The following is a 13,293-nucleotide window of genomic DNA, read 5'->3' as shown; positions in this document are numbered from 1 at the left end:
GACCACTTTGAAAGTGGGTAGAAGATGACTCATGGGGAGTTGAGAGCAAATCGCTTAGGCAGAGCTTCATGAGATAGCATCATTATCCAAGGTTGTGATCTCCTTTCCTCACTTGATTTTATCCGTGAATCCAAGCAGATGGAACCCAAATTCTAAATGAATGATACATAAGCCAAAACGTCAAATACTAGGCCTAAATATGGGTCTAAATACTAATTTAAAGTAGAAATCATAGTTATAAAACACTAATCAGATCTCCTAACCCCATGAAAATATATTAATTGACAACGGAGGGGATCCCTCCACCATGAATAGTATATTTGTATTTCCTTCTTGGCAGCTCATTAATTGAGATGGAAATTCAGAAATTAAAAATTACTTGGCAAGCACAGAAACTATATAAATCAGAGAGATATTTCATTCAAGTCATAATAAAAACTAATTAAAAAAATCTCTACTACACAATAGAGATATATAACTACCATTTTGGTAGTTTCTCCAGATTCAGTGTTTCTCCTTCAGATTCAGTCTCTCTCCACTTCGTGGACAGCACTCGATGAATGCTGCCCAAATCTTCCTCTTCAACTCCATGTTTACCACATTTCATGCTGATCCTCTCCATTCTTTTGACATACTCTTCTTTTAAGTATATAAATACTGTTAAGTCCTTCTTTATCTGTCCATAGCCTAGAAGACATTCTGTCTTTAAAATGACTTGCATAGGGGCGCCTGGGTGGCTCAGTCGGTTAAGCGGCCGACTTCGGCTCAGGTCATGATCTCGCGGTCCGTGAGTTCGAGCCCCGCGTCGGGCTCTGTGCTGACAGCTCAGAGCCTGGAGCCTGTTTCAGATTCTGTGTCTCCCTCTCTCTGACCCTCCCCTGTTCATGCTCTGTCTCTCCCTGTCTCAAAAATAAATAAAACATTAAAAACAATTAAAAAAAAATAAAAAATAAAAAAAAATAAAATGACTTGCATAGATATCATCTATTAGATTTACTTTAGCTGTATAACTGGGGATGCTGGAAGAAGGCACTGCTATTATGTCCATTCTATAGCACTACGAGAGTCAGCACCATTCACTAGTTTTGACTATCTTATTTTTAGGATATGAGGCTAGTGGTTCTCCATAGTCTTGCCTTCACATATAGCATTGTGTAAAAGAAGGGGCAAGGAATGGAGCTCAATCTTTGCTTTTCGCATGCTGATACCATATGTCATAGGATTCCGTGGTATTCCTGATATTATTATCAACCACAGAATTCTGAGGTCAGGTTATGGGAGCTTTTGAAATCTTCCTCTTTTCTGTTCTTGTATTACTACCATGGAAACAGAGATCTTATTATTTCCGAACAGCTCTGTTTCACTTTAACTGCCATAAAAGGAAGAAATGTGTGTGTGTGTGTGTATGTGTGTGTGTGCGTGTGTGTGTGTGTGTATGTATAAAATAGAAAAATAATGTAGCTTTCAGTCAAATTAAATTTTATTCATAACCACAGTGCAGGATAAAATTCTTAAAATTTTTAAGATTGTCTTGTATCACATAGCTTGTAGCGTATCATTTATATCTTAATAACTTGTACATCAGCTTTGTATGTGAAAGGCAGACTCCTCCAACTCCAACAAAAAACAGAATCAACAGAATTATGTTTTTGCCATCTGTTCTTTTGATATAGTAAATAAAGCTGAGTATTGCAAGTAACACAAAGCAGTGATTACCAATCTTTCCAAAATATTTTTTGTTCTGTTTTTTTTTCCTCCTAGTTTTTATATTAGTCCCTGAAACCTAGTGGGTTATCAATACATATTGAATGGATGAATGAATAAAAATTTCAATGGCTACTACATGATAGTAGTGACAATATTATTTATTTAATTTAAATAATTATTGAAGCACATATGGATTGCTGGGCTCTCTGAAACAGTTCCTTGGATCCCTTGGGGTCTGAAGCTCAAAGATTAGAAATCACTGGTAGTGGGGCTCCTGGGTGACTCAGTCGGTTAAGCATCCAACTCTTTATTTCAGCTCAGGTCATGATCTCATGGTTCTTGAGATTGAGACCTGAGTTGGGCTCTTTACTGACAGCACAGAGCCTGCTTGGGATTCTCTCTCACTTCTCTCTCCCTTTCTTTCCCTCCTCCATGAGCTCTCTCTCTGTCTCTCTCTCTGTCTCCCTCTCTGTCTCTCTGGCTCTCTCTTTCTCAAAATAAATAAATAAAACTTAAAAGAAGAAAATAAATCACTGGTATCAAGGGTATTCTTTGTTTTTTTTTTTTTTTAATTTTTTTTTCAACGTTTATTTATTTGTGGGACAGAGAGAGACAGAGCATGAACGGGGGAGGGGCAGAGAGAGAGGGAGACACAGAATCGGAAACAGGCTCCAGGCTCTGAGCCATCAGCCCAGAGCCCGACGCGGGGCTCGAACTCACGGACCGCGAGATCGTGACCTGGCTGAAGTCGGACGCTCAACCGACTGCGCCACCCAGGCGCCCCTAGGGTATTCTTATTCTCATATAATCTCAGGACTGGAAAGTTACCAAATGTATCTAACTATCTACTCCCATTCAGATCTAACCATTTTCAAACAACTCAAATAAATCGCATATTTTCACAATGTCTTTCCATTGGCCCCAGAAAGAATTTTCTGGATTGTCTGAAGATGCAATGTTTTAAGTGGTTGTTAAATTCTTAGTGAGACCCTAGTTGTCATGAAAGCAGAGACATCTCTCCTCATTGCTAAAACACAAGTATCTTGAGTGACACATAGTGGGTACTCGGTGGCTATTTGTCAAATAATTGTCAAATCTCTGGATGTGTCAAGAAAATGGCACATATCTATTAGGTAGACACCTATTCTATAGAGATTTAGTCACTGAAAGCATGTTGAACTTTCAATAAATTTAAGGCCTTTGAAACAGTACAAAACAAATCTAACCACCCTATATCAGGCTATCATTGTCCCAGTGATCTCTTCCCCTCTAAATTAAATTCCCGGGGTGCTTGGGTGGCTCAGTCGGTTAAGTGTCGGACTCCTGGTTTCAGCTGAGATCATGATTTCATGGTTATGGGATTAAGCCCCATGCCAGGCTCTGTGCTGACAGCATGGAGCCTGCTTGGGATTCTTTCTCCTTCTCTCTCTGCTGCCCTCCATTCTCTCTTGCTCTCTCTTTTACAAAATACATAAATAAACTTTAAAAATTAATTAATTAATCAATTAAATTCCCAATTCCTTCAACCTCCTTTTTTTTAAAAGTTTCTTTTTAATGTTTATGTATTTTTAAGAGAGAGAAAGACAGAGTGTGAGTGGGAGAGAGGTAGAGAGACAGAGACAGAATCTGAAGTAGGCTCCAGGCTCTGAGCTGTCAGCACAGACCCCAACTCGGGGCTCAAACTCACAACCAGTGAGATCATGACCAGAGCCAAAGTCAGTCAAAAACTTACCGGACTGAGCCAGCTAGGCACCCCTCCTTCAACCTCCTCTTATATGATGTGACTTTGAATCTCTTTACCATCCGGAATTAATATAATGCTACAGTTTAGAATAAAATGTGAGTATCATTTAGCTTGTCCTATATGATGACAATATTATAAACTAAGATTGCAATTGTTCCTTTTCAAAATTTTATTTTAATGTTTATTTATTTTTGAGGGAGAGAGAGCTAGAACATGAGGAGGGGAGGGGCAGAGAGAGAGGGAGACACAGAATCCAAAGCGAAGCAGGCTTCAGGCTTGGAGCTATCAGCACAAAGCTCGATGTGGGGCATGAACTCACAAACTGGTAGATCATGACCTGCCTGGAAGTCAGAGGCTGACTGACTGAACCACCCGGGTGTCTGGCACTAGTTTCTTTGACAACAACATATAGTCTCAACTTGGGTTGCAAGTGATAGAAACTCAAATGAAATGAACTTAAGCAAAAAGAAGTTTATCGAGCAGTGTCTGGGTGGCTCAGTTGAGCATCTGACTTTGGCTCAGGCCATGACCTCATGGTTCCTGAGTTTGAGCCCCTGCAGGGGCTCCATGGTGCTTCGGATCCTCTGTCCCCCTCTCTTTCTGCCCCTCCCCACTTGCTCTCTCTTTCTCTCTCAAAATAAATAAAACATTAAAAACAATCTTTAAAAAAAAGAAATTTACTGAAAAGATGAGGGATTTTAATGAATGAAGGGGAAAGGAAAGGATTTTAAAATAAGTCTGAACAGAGGACAAATAACTGGATTTAAAAATCTTATTTACTGGCATAGAAAAAGGGAAAAAAAAAGGCTGAAAAACAGCTAGTACAAACACTAGCTCCTTGCAAGACTGAATCTTTCCAGGGCTCTCATCCCAGGAAAGATAGGGACTTGACAGGTACCATGTCTCATATCAATAACAGAAACCACTAAGTCTTTTCCCATAGTTCTAGGTGACAAATCCTGAAAGCGAACTGTGGCTGGCCAGTCTTTATCAGATGCCCTCGGGGCCATTGGCCTGAGGGTAATTTATTTCAGACATGACCGACATTGATCTAACCCTATTCATTAATGTTGTTCTCAGAGAGAAGGAGGGACAGTCAGACAGTCATCCAGCTGGTATCTACTACACGGTCACATTGCCAATATATCTTAAAATCAAGAGTAATTACAACTACTAAATATTTTTCCCAACTGCATCTGTACAGCCATGTCACCCCAAACTTTTCTGCATATATGTACAGGTAGCTTTCAGAGACCAGATTGCAGTGTTCTATTTTTTTGTCTTACATTAGATTTATTAGAGATAACTTCTCTTCTCTTCATGTTCATTTTCCCGAAGGCCTGATCAAGAAATGCCAGTTCTCAAAGTGCTGGTCCAGAGGAAATATATTATACTAAAATAGGAGGAAATTGCTAGGCTAGTGAAGACATAAAGAAAAGGCATTTTGTAAAAGATTTAGTATGGATATAATTATGTGGGTATACATTGTTGTGAACATTTTGCATGCTGTGTTTTATGGTAGAAATAGCATGAATTGACTCAGTGGAAAGAAACAACTTAATAAGCATGAAAAATACATTTTGGCCAACAAGACGCCTAAAAGCAAAAGCATGAAAAACAGAAATTACACATTTACTATTTTCCTATTACAAGAGAGAGGGCATATTTGAGGGGGATTTTAAAAGAAGTGTGTGCAAAGGACAGTGACTGGGATTTTAAAAAGAATTGTTATAACAGTATGTAAAATTTTAATTGATGAGAATTTCTGAGACATGGTGCTACTTGTTGTTTCTTCCTGTGCTATGGTCATGACCAGCATGAAAAGGACGAATATTTGTGAATCCTTATTGGTTTTTTTGTGCTACCACTTAGCTTTTGTGCAGGGGAAATGCCACGAGTTGTATATGATAAAACAAGCTTCCTAAATGGCCTTTTGAATAACTCAGATTCCCAGAAATAAAGGACTGAAATCTCAGTAACTCATCCTACTCCTTGCTGTCATGAGCAAAGGTAGAGCTCACCCAGAATGGGCTAGGAGGGGGAATATACAGAGAATAAAAATATAATACTACTTCAACAAAATTCTTTTTTAAAAACTCTTCAGTATTATTAATGGGGATAGAATTTCTATTCTTGTAATAGAAATGCTTGCTATGTCTATTTATACTAAAAACTATACTTGTAATATTTTTGCTTATTTACAGTTTAAGTGTTCAGAATTGTGATTTTCTGAAACTGATTACTTGTTGAGAGAGATTTTAACGATTAAAAAATTGGACAACAAAGGAAATCACTTATTCCTGGTAAAAATCACAACGGCATGTATTTTAGTTGTATGGAAACTTCAGTTGACTATGACAACAGATTTAAGGCATGTCAGCTAGTTGGCTCAGAGTTAGTGGCATAGCTTATAATACATGACATTCAATGATGGAAACGTTCTGTATCTGTGCTATCCAGTACAGTCGCCATTCAGCCTCATGTATCTATAGAGCACTTCAAATGTAGCTGTTGGAACTGAGAAATAGAATTTTTAATTTTACTTAATTTTTAGAAAATTAAAATTAAATAGCCACAGTGGTTGGTGGAAGATGCACATATAGTGTGTTGACATGAAGAAGGAGGGTATTTTTGTTTTAATTTCCACTAGAGGGCACTACCTACTTCAGGAGAAGTGGGAACAATGTGCCTTTCACCATTTTCCATCTGGTACTAGAAAGCAGAATGAACAGGTACCATATTTCCAACTATCTAGAGATGTTTTAGCCTCCTTATAAATTGGTGCTCCAAGCAACCATCCAGATGATCTAGCCCTTCACTTATGACTTCTTCTGCAACCTCATTTCATATACTGATGTAATTAGTAATGCTTTTATTTCTTCCATCTTTACTGAAGTATGATTGACAAATAAACTTGTATTTATATATAATACTTAAGTATTATATATAAATTATAATGTATTTATGTATTATATAAATTATATATTTGTAAATTATAAATTATATTATATACTGTATATATTTATACAATATTTATATTATATAAACACTACATTTTTTTAAAGTTTTATTTATTTACTTTTGAGAGAGAGAGTACAAGCAGGGGAGGAGCAGAGAGAGAGGGAGAGAGAAAGAATCCCAAGCAGGATCCACACTGTCAGCGCAGAGCCCGAAGCAGGACTTGAACCCACAAACTGTGAGATCATGATCCGAGCCAAAGTCAGACACTTAACTGACTGAACCACCCAGGCGCCCCTAAAACTGTATTTTTATATGTAATATATTGAAAATCTACAACCTGGTAATTTGATGTATATGTACATAGTAAAATGATTAGCACAATCAAGTTAATTAAGACATCTGCCAGTTTACATAGTTACCCTTTTTTTGGTGAGAACTTTTAAGCTCTACTCTTAACCAATTTCAAGTATACAATACAGTATTATTAACTATAGTCACCATGTATACATTAGATCTGCAGAACTTATTCATCTTATAACTGAAAATGTGTACCCTTTGACCAACATCTCTCATTTCCCTCAACCCCCAGGCCCTAGCAACCACCAGTCTACTTTGTTTCAACAGGTTTGGATTTTTTATATTCCACATATAAGTGAGGTCATACATTATTTTTCTTTCTCTTTCTGACTTTTCACTTAGCATAATGGCCTTCAGATTCATCCATGTTGTCACAAATTGCAGGATTTCCTTCTTAATAGCCCATTGTGTGTGTGTGAGTGTGTGTGTGTGTGTGTGTGTGTGTACACAGGTGTATATATGAGATATTTATATCTCACATATTTTTTGTCCATTCGTTCATTGATGGACACTTAGGTTGTTTCCATGTCTTGGCTATTACGAATAACGCTGCAATGAACATGACAGTGCAGATGTCTCTGAGAGAGTGATTTCATTTCCTTTGGGTAGGTATGAAGGATCAGGATTGCTGGATCATATGGTAGTTCTATTTTTAATTTTTTGAGGAACGTCCATACTGTTTTCCATAATGGCTGTACCAGTTTGCGTTCCCACCAACAGTGTACAAAGGTTCCGTTTTCTCTGCATCCTTGCCAACATTTATCTCTTGTCTTTTTGATAATAAACATCCTAAAAGTGTAAAATGATATTTCATTGTATGCATTTCCCTGATAATAGTGATGTTGAGGATATTTTCATACACCTGTTGGTCATTTGCATGTCTTTTTTGAAAAATGTCCATTCAGGTCCTTTGCCCGTTTTTTAATCAGGGTATTTGTTTTTTTGCTACTGAGCTGTAAGGGTACTTCATTTATTTCAGAGATTAATCTCTTCTCAGAATTATGGTTTGCAAATATTTTCTCCCATTCCATAACTTGTTTTTCCATTTTGTTGATTGTTTCCTTTGCTGAGCAAAAACTTTTTAGTTTGATGTGTTCTCACTTGTTTAGTTTTGCTTTTGTTCCTTGTGCATTGGGTGTCAGATCCAAAAATTCATTGCCAGGATGGATGTCAGGGAGTTTTTCCCTTATGTTTTCTTCTAGGAGTTTTATGGTCTGTCATTAAAATCTTCAACCCATTTGAGTTGATATTTTGTGTATAGGATAAAATAGAGATTCAATTTCATTATTTTGCATGTTAATATCCTGTTTTCCTGACATCATTTATTGAAGAGACTATATTTTTCTCATTCTGTATTCTTGCACCTTTGTCAAAAATTAGTTGACCATATATGGGTTTATTCACGAACTCTCTATTTTGTTCCACTGATCTTTGTGTCTGTTTTTATACCAATACCATAATATTTTGATTAGTGTAGTTTTGTAATACAGTTTGAAATCAAAAAGTGATGCCTCCATCTTTGTTCTTCTTGCTCAAGATTGCTTTAGCTATTCAGGGTCTCTTGTGTTTTCACATGAATTTTAGATTGTTTTTTCTATTTCTGTGAAAAACATCATTGGAATTTTGAAAAGAATTGCATTGAATCTGTAAATAACTTTGGGTAATGTGGACATTTTAGCAATATTAATTTTTCTGATCCACAGACATAAGACATCTTTCAGATTATTTGTGACTTCTTCAATTTCTTTCACCGATATTTTATTTTATAAATTCTTTCCCCTTCTATGTTAAACTTATTCCTAAGTATTTTGGGGTTTTTTGATGCTATTTTAAATTGGATTATTTTCCCAATTTCTCTAATAATTCATTGTTAGTGTGTAGAAACACAATTGACTTTTGAATATCGATTCTGTACCCTACAGCTTTACTGAATTCATTTATAAGTCTAACAGTTTTTTGGTAGAGTCTTTATGGTTTTCTACACATAGGATCATGTCATTTGAAAACAGGCAATTCTATTTCTTCCTTTGCATTTTGATACCTCTTATTTCTTTTTCTTCCCTAATTGCTATGGCTACACTTTCTAGTAATCTATTGAATAGAAGTGATAAAAGTGGGTATTCTTGTCTTGTTCCTGATTTTAGATGAAAAGCTTTTAGCTTTCACCAATGGGTATGATATCAACTGTGAGTTTGTCATATACGGCCTTTATTATGTTGAGGTACATTCCTTCTATACCTGGTTTGTTGACAGTTTTAATCACGAAAGGATGTTTAATTTTGTCAAATACTTTTTCTGCATCTATTGAAATGACCATATGATTTTTATTTTTCATTTTTTAATGTAGTATATACCTTTATTGACTTGCAAATGTTTAACCATCTTTGCATCCAGGGATAAATCCCATTTGAGCATGATTCTTTTAATGTGCTGTTAAATATGATTTGTTAGTGTTTTGTTGAGGATTTTTACATCTATGTTCATCAGAAATATTGGCCTACAATTTTCCTCTCTTGTAGTGTATTTGTTTGGCCTTGGTATTGGGGTAGTGCTGGCCCTATAAAGTGTGTTAGAAAATGTTCCCCATCTCTTTAACTTTTTGGAAGAATTTGATAAGAATTGGTATTAATTCTTCATTAAATGTTTGGTATCATTTACCAGAGAAGCCATCTGGCTCTGGAAATTTCTTTCTTGGGAGATTTTTGATTACTGATTCACTCTCCTTACTCATTATTGTTCTGTTCAGATCTTTTGTTTATTCATGATTCAATCTTGGTAGGCTGTATGTTTGTAGGAATTTATCCATTTCTTCTAGGTGACACTTGTTGGCATTTAACTATTTACAGTAGTTTCTTGTCATCCTTTGTATTTCTATGGTTTAAGTTGTAGTGTCTCCTCTTCCATGTGTGATTGTATTTATTTGAGTCACCTTTCTTTTTTCGTAGTCTCGCTATATGTTTGTCCTTGTTGCCTATTTTACAAAAGTTTGTAGTTTAATTGATATTTTCTATTGTCTTTCTAGTCTCTATTTCATTTCTTTCTTCTATGATCTGTGTTATTCCCCTCCATCTATAAACACTGGACTTGGTTTGTTCTTTTTTTAGTTGCTTGAGGTATAAAGTTAGATTCCTTATTTGATCTTTCCTTTTTCTACTGTAGGCATTTATTGCTATGAACTGCTTTTGCTCATCCCAGAAGTTTGGTATGTTTTGTTTCCATTTTCATTTGTCTTAGGATTTTTTTTTTAAGATTTTATTTTCAAGCAATCTCCACATCTGATGTGGGGCTTGAACCCATAACCTGGCAATCAAGAGTTGCATGCTCCACCAACTAAGCCACCCAGGCTCCTCTCAGGATATATTTTTTTAATTTCCCTTTTGATTTCTTCTTTCAGCCATTGGTTGTTCAGGAGCATGCTGCTTAATCTCCATACATTTACAAGTTTTCCAGTTTTCTTCCAAAGAAATCTTTCTTTGATTTCTAGTTTCATACTATTGTGGTTGGAAAAGATGCTGGATATTATTTCAATTTATTAAGACTAGTTTAGTGGCCTAACATATGTTGTATACTGGAGAATGCTTCTTGTGTACTTCAGAAAAATGTGTATTCTGCTGCTGGATAGAATATTCTGTATATGGCTGTTAGGTATTTTTGGTCTAACTCATAGTTCAAGTCCAGTGTTTCTTTATTGATTTTCTGTCTAGATGATCTAACCATTGATGAAAGTGAAATACTGAAGTCCTCTATTATTACTTTATTACTATTTTCCCCTTCATATCTGTTAATATTTGCTTCATATATTTAAATGTTCTGATGTTGAGTGTATATTTATAATTGTTATATCGTCCTGATCAATTAACCTCTTGATTAATTAACTTTCTTGATTAATTGATCCCTTTATCATTATACAGTGAGCTTTTTTGTCTTATTACATTTTTTACTTGAAGTTTAGTTTTTCTGATATGTGTACCCATGCTCTTTTTTAATTTCTATTTGAATGGAATATCTTTTTCCATACCATCCTGTTCTATGTGTGTCTTTAAAGCTGAAATGTTTTGTATGTAGTATATTGATGGCTCTTGCTTTTTTATCTATTCAGCCATTCTATGTCTTTTGATTGAAGAATTTAGTCCATTTACATTTAAAATGATAAGTGAGCGATAAGGGCTTAATATTGTCATTTTGTTAATTATTTTTCTGGGTGTTTTGTAGAAACTCTTTCTTTCTTTCTCCCTTACTGTCTTCCTTTGTGGTTTGCTATTTTCTGCTTTGATTCCCTTCTCTTTATCTTTTGTGTATCTACTATAAGTTTTTGGTTTGTAGTTGCCAAAAGGCTTACAGAAAGCATCTTATAGCAGTCTATTTTAAGCTAATAACAATTCAATTGCATACAAAACCTCTGCACTTTTACTCCAACTTTGTTTTTGATGTCACAATTTACATTTTTCTATTGTGTATCAATTAACAAATTATCATAGCTATGTTTATTTTTAATATTTTTGTTTTTTAATGTTTTTCATAGAGTTATAAGTGACTTACACACTACCATTACAGTATTAAAGCATTCTGAATTTAACTATATAGTTACCTTTACCAGTGAGTTTTATATTTTCATATGTTCACGTTTCCAACTTTTATTTCAGATGGGAGAATTCCCTTTAGCATTTCTTGTAAGAAGTCTTATGGTGATGAACTCCTTCAATTTTTTTGTCTGAGAATATCTTCATCTCTCCCTCAATTCTAAAGGACAACTTTGTCAAGCAGAGTATTCTTGGTTGGCAAGTTTTCTCTATCAGTATTTAAATATGTGATCCCACTGATTTCTGGCCTCTAATGGTTTTGCTGAAAATTTCACTGATAGTCTTATGAGTGTTCCCTTATATGTAACATTTTGCTTTCTCTTGCTGCTTTCAATATTCTCTCTTTGTTTTTAACTTTTGACAATTTGATTATAATATGTCTCAGTATGACAGGGGAAGTACCCACAGCTCTTCCATGATCCAGGGAGGATCTCAAACAGTTCTCACATGCAAGCAGACTAGGAGCCTAATCATTGGGCAGCAGTTCAGAACGTATGAAGTCTAACCCATACTAACCCAGCAGTTCAGAACGTATGAAGTCTAACTCAGTTTCTTCCAGGTAGAAACTGAGACCTTTGCATTTTTGCCCATTGCCTCTGTACTGAACCTGGGGAGATAGCCTTGGAAAGTGGTCACATGACCTTTTAAAATCACCTCTGTTGAATGTGGTCCTCAGAAACTTGTGAATGCTGAGCCCCACTGGGTCTTAGAGCCAGAAGTTGAGGCAGTAGATGTATGATCCAAACCCTCACTCATCAGGAAGAAACTAAGATTTAGGGGTTCCCTACCTACTATAAAGATATCCCTACAGGTAAATAAAAAAGTAAAACATGGAATGTTAGATGCTATTGAATATTATGGGAAAAAATAAAGTCAGGAATGGAAATGTACTTGCAATTTAAATAGAGTGGATCAGGGAAGGTCTCACTGAAAAAGTTTCATTTCAGTGGAGACTGAAGAAGGTGATGGAGGAAGTCATGCATATATTTGGTAAAAGAACCTTCCAGGCAGAGATAAAAGTAGAAACAACTGAAATGAGAATGCATCTTTGCATGCTTGAGAAGCCTCAAGATGGCTAAACAGAGTGAGCAAGAGAGTGGGTCATGAGAGAAGTTAAAGAGATATCAGCAGTCAAACATGTAGGGCCTTCAAGATGCCCTTTTAAAGACTTTGACTTTTATTCTGAAGAATATGGAAAATCATTCAAAGATTTAAATAGAACAACATGATCTTATTTATATTTTTATAGAATCACTCTGTGTTGCAAATAGCCTATGGGATGAGGTGGGGGATATGAGTGAAATCAGGAAAGCCAATTAGAAAGCTATTGTCATTATTTCATCATGAGACAGAGGTGGCTCAGACCAGGATGGTACCAGAAGATGTGAAGAGAAGTAATCCTGGATTTATTTCCTTATAGCTGTCAGAATTCCTGATTAATTACATGTAATATCTTTTGCTCCCCTTCACTAGATTTCTTTCTGTTTTAGAAATTATGGATATATTTCTCTAACATAATAGAGAACAAGAAAAGAATTTATTATCTTTTTACCACTACTCAACCTTAAAAAAATATATGAAATCTACATTTTAATATTTTCCCTTCTCCTCTCCAGTGTAAAGTTAGGTTTCCTAGAATCGGAGCCTGTGGCAGGACATGTGGGGAAATGGTTCACTGAGGGAATGCTTTCAGGAGAACAGATGTGAGGAAAGCAGGATAGGGCAAGGGAGGAAGCTAAGCTAGCATGCTGTCTCAGCTGGACACTAGCTTCAGCCTGGTCCCATAGGAGCTCTAGAGCAAGAAATATACCACAGAGTTGTTTCTACTTTGAGTAAAGGGGGTTGGCCTCTTATACCCACTGAAAGTTGGAGAGGGCACAAGGAATAACCTCCACCAAAAATACCCATCCCCCATTTTCCCCCTAGAACAACTTGTTTATATCT

The sequence above is a fragment of the Lynx rufus genome, unplaced genomic scaffold, assembly GCF_022079265.1.
Source record: "Lynx rufus isolate CCGP_SWC_20201006 ecotype Redwood Valley unplaced genomic scaffold, mLynRuf1.p SCAF_9, whole genome shotgun sequence".
NCBI classification, from domain to species: domain Eukaryota; kingdom Metazoa; phylum Chordata; class Mammalia; order Carnivora; family Felidae; genus Lynx; species Lynx rufus.
The sequence above is the reverse complement of the archived record's forward strand: the minus strand, read 5'-3'. Positions refer to the sequence as shown.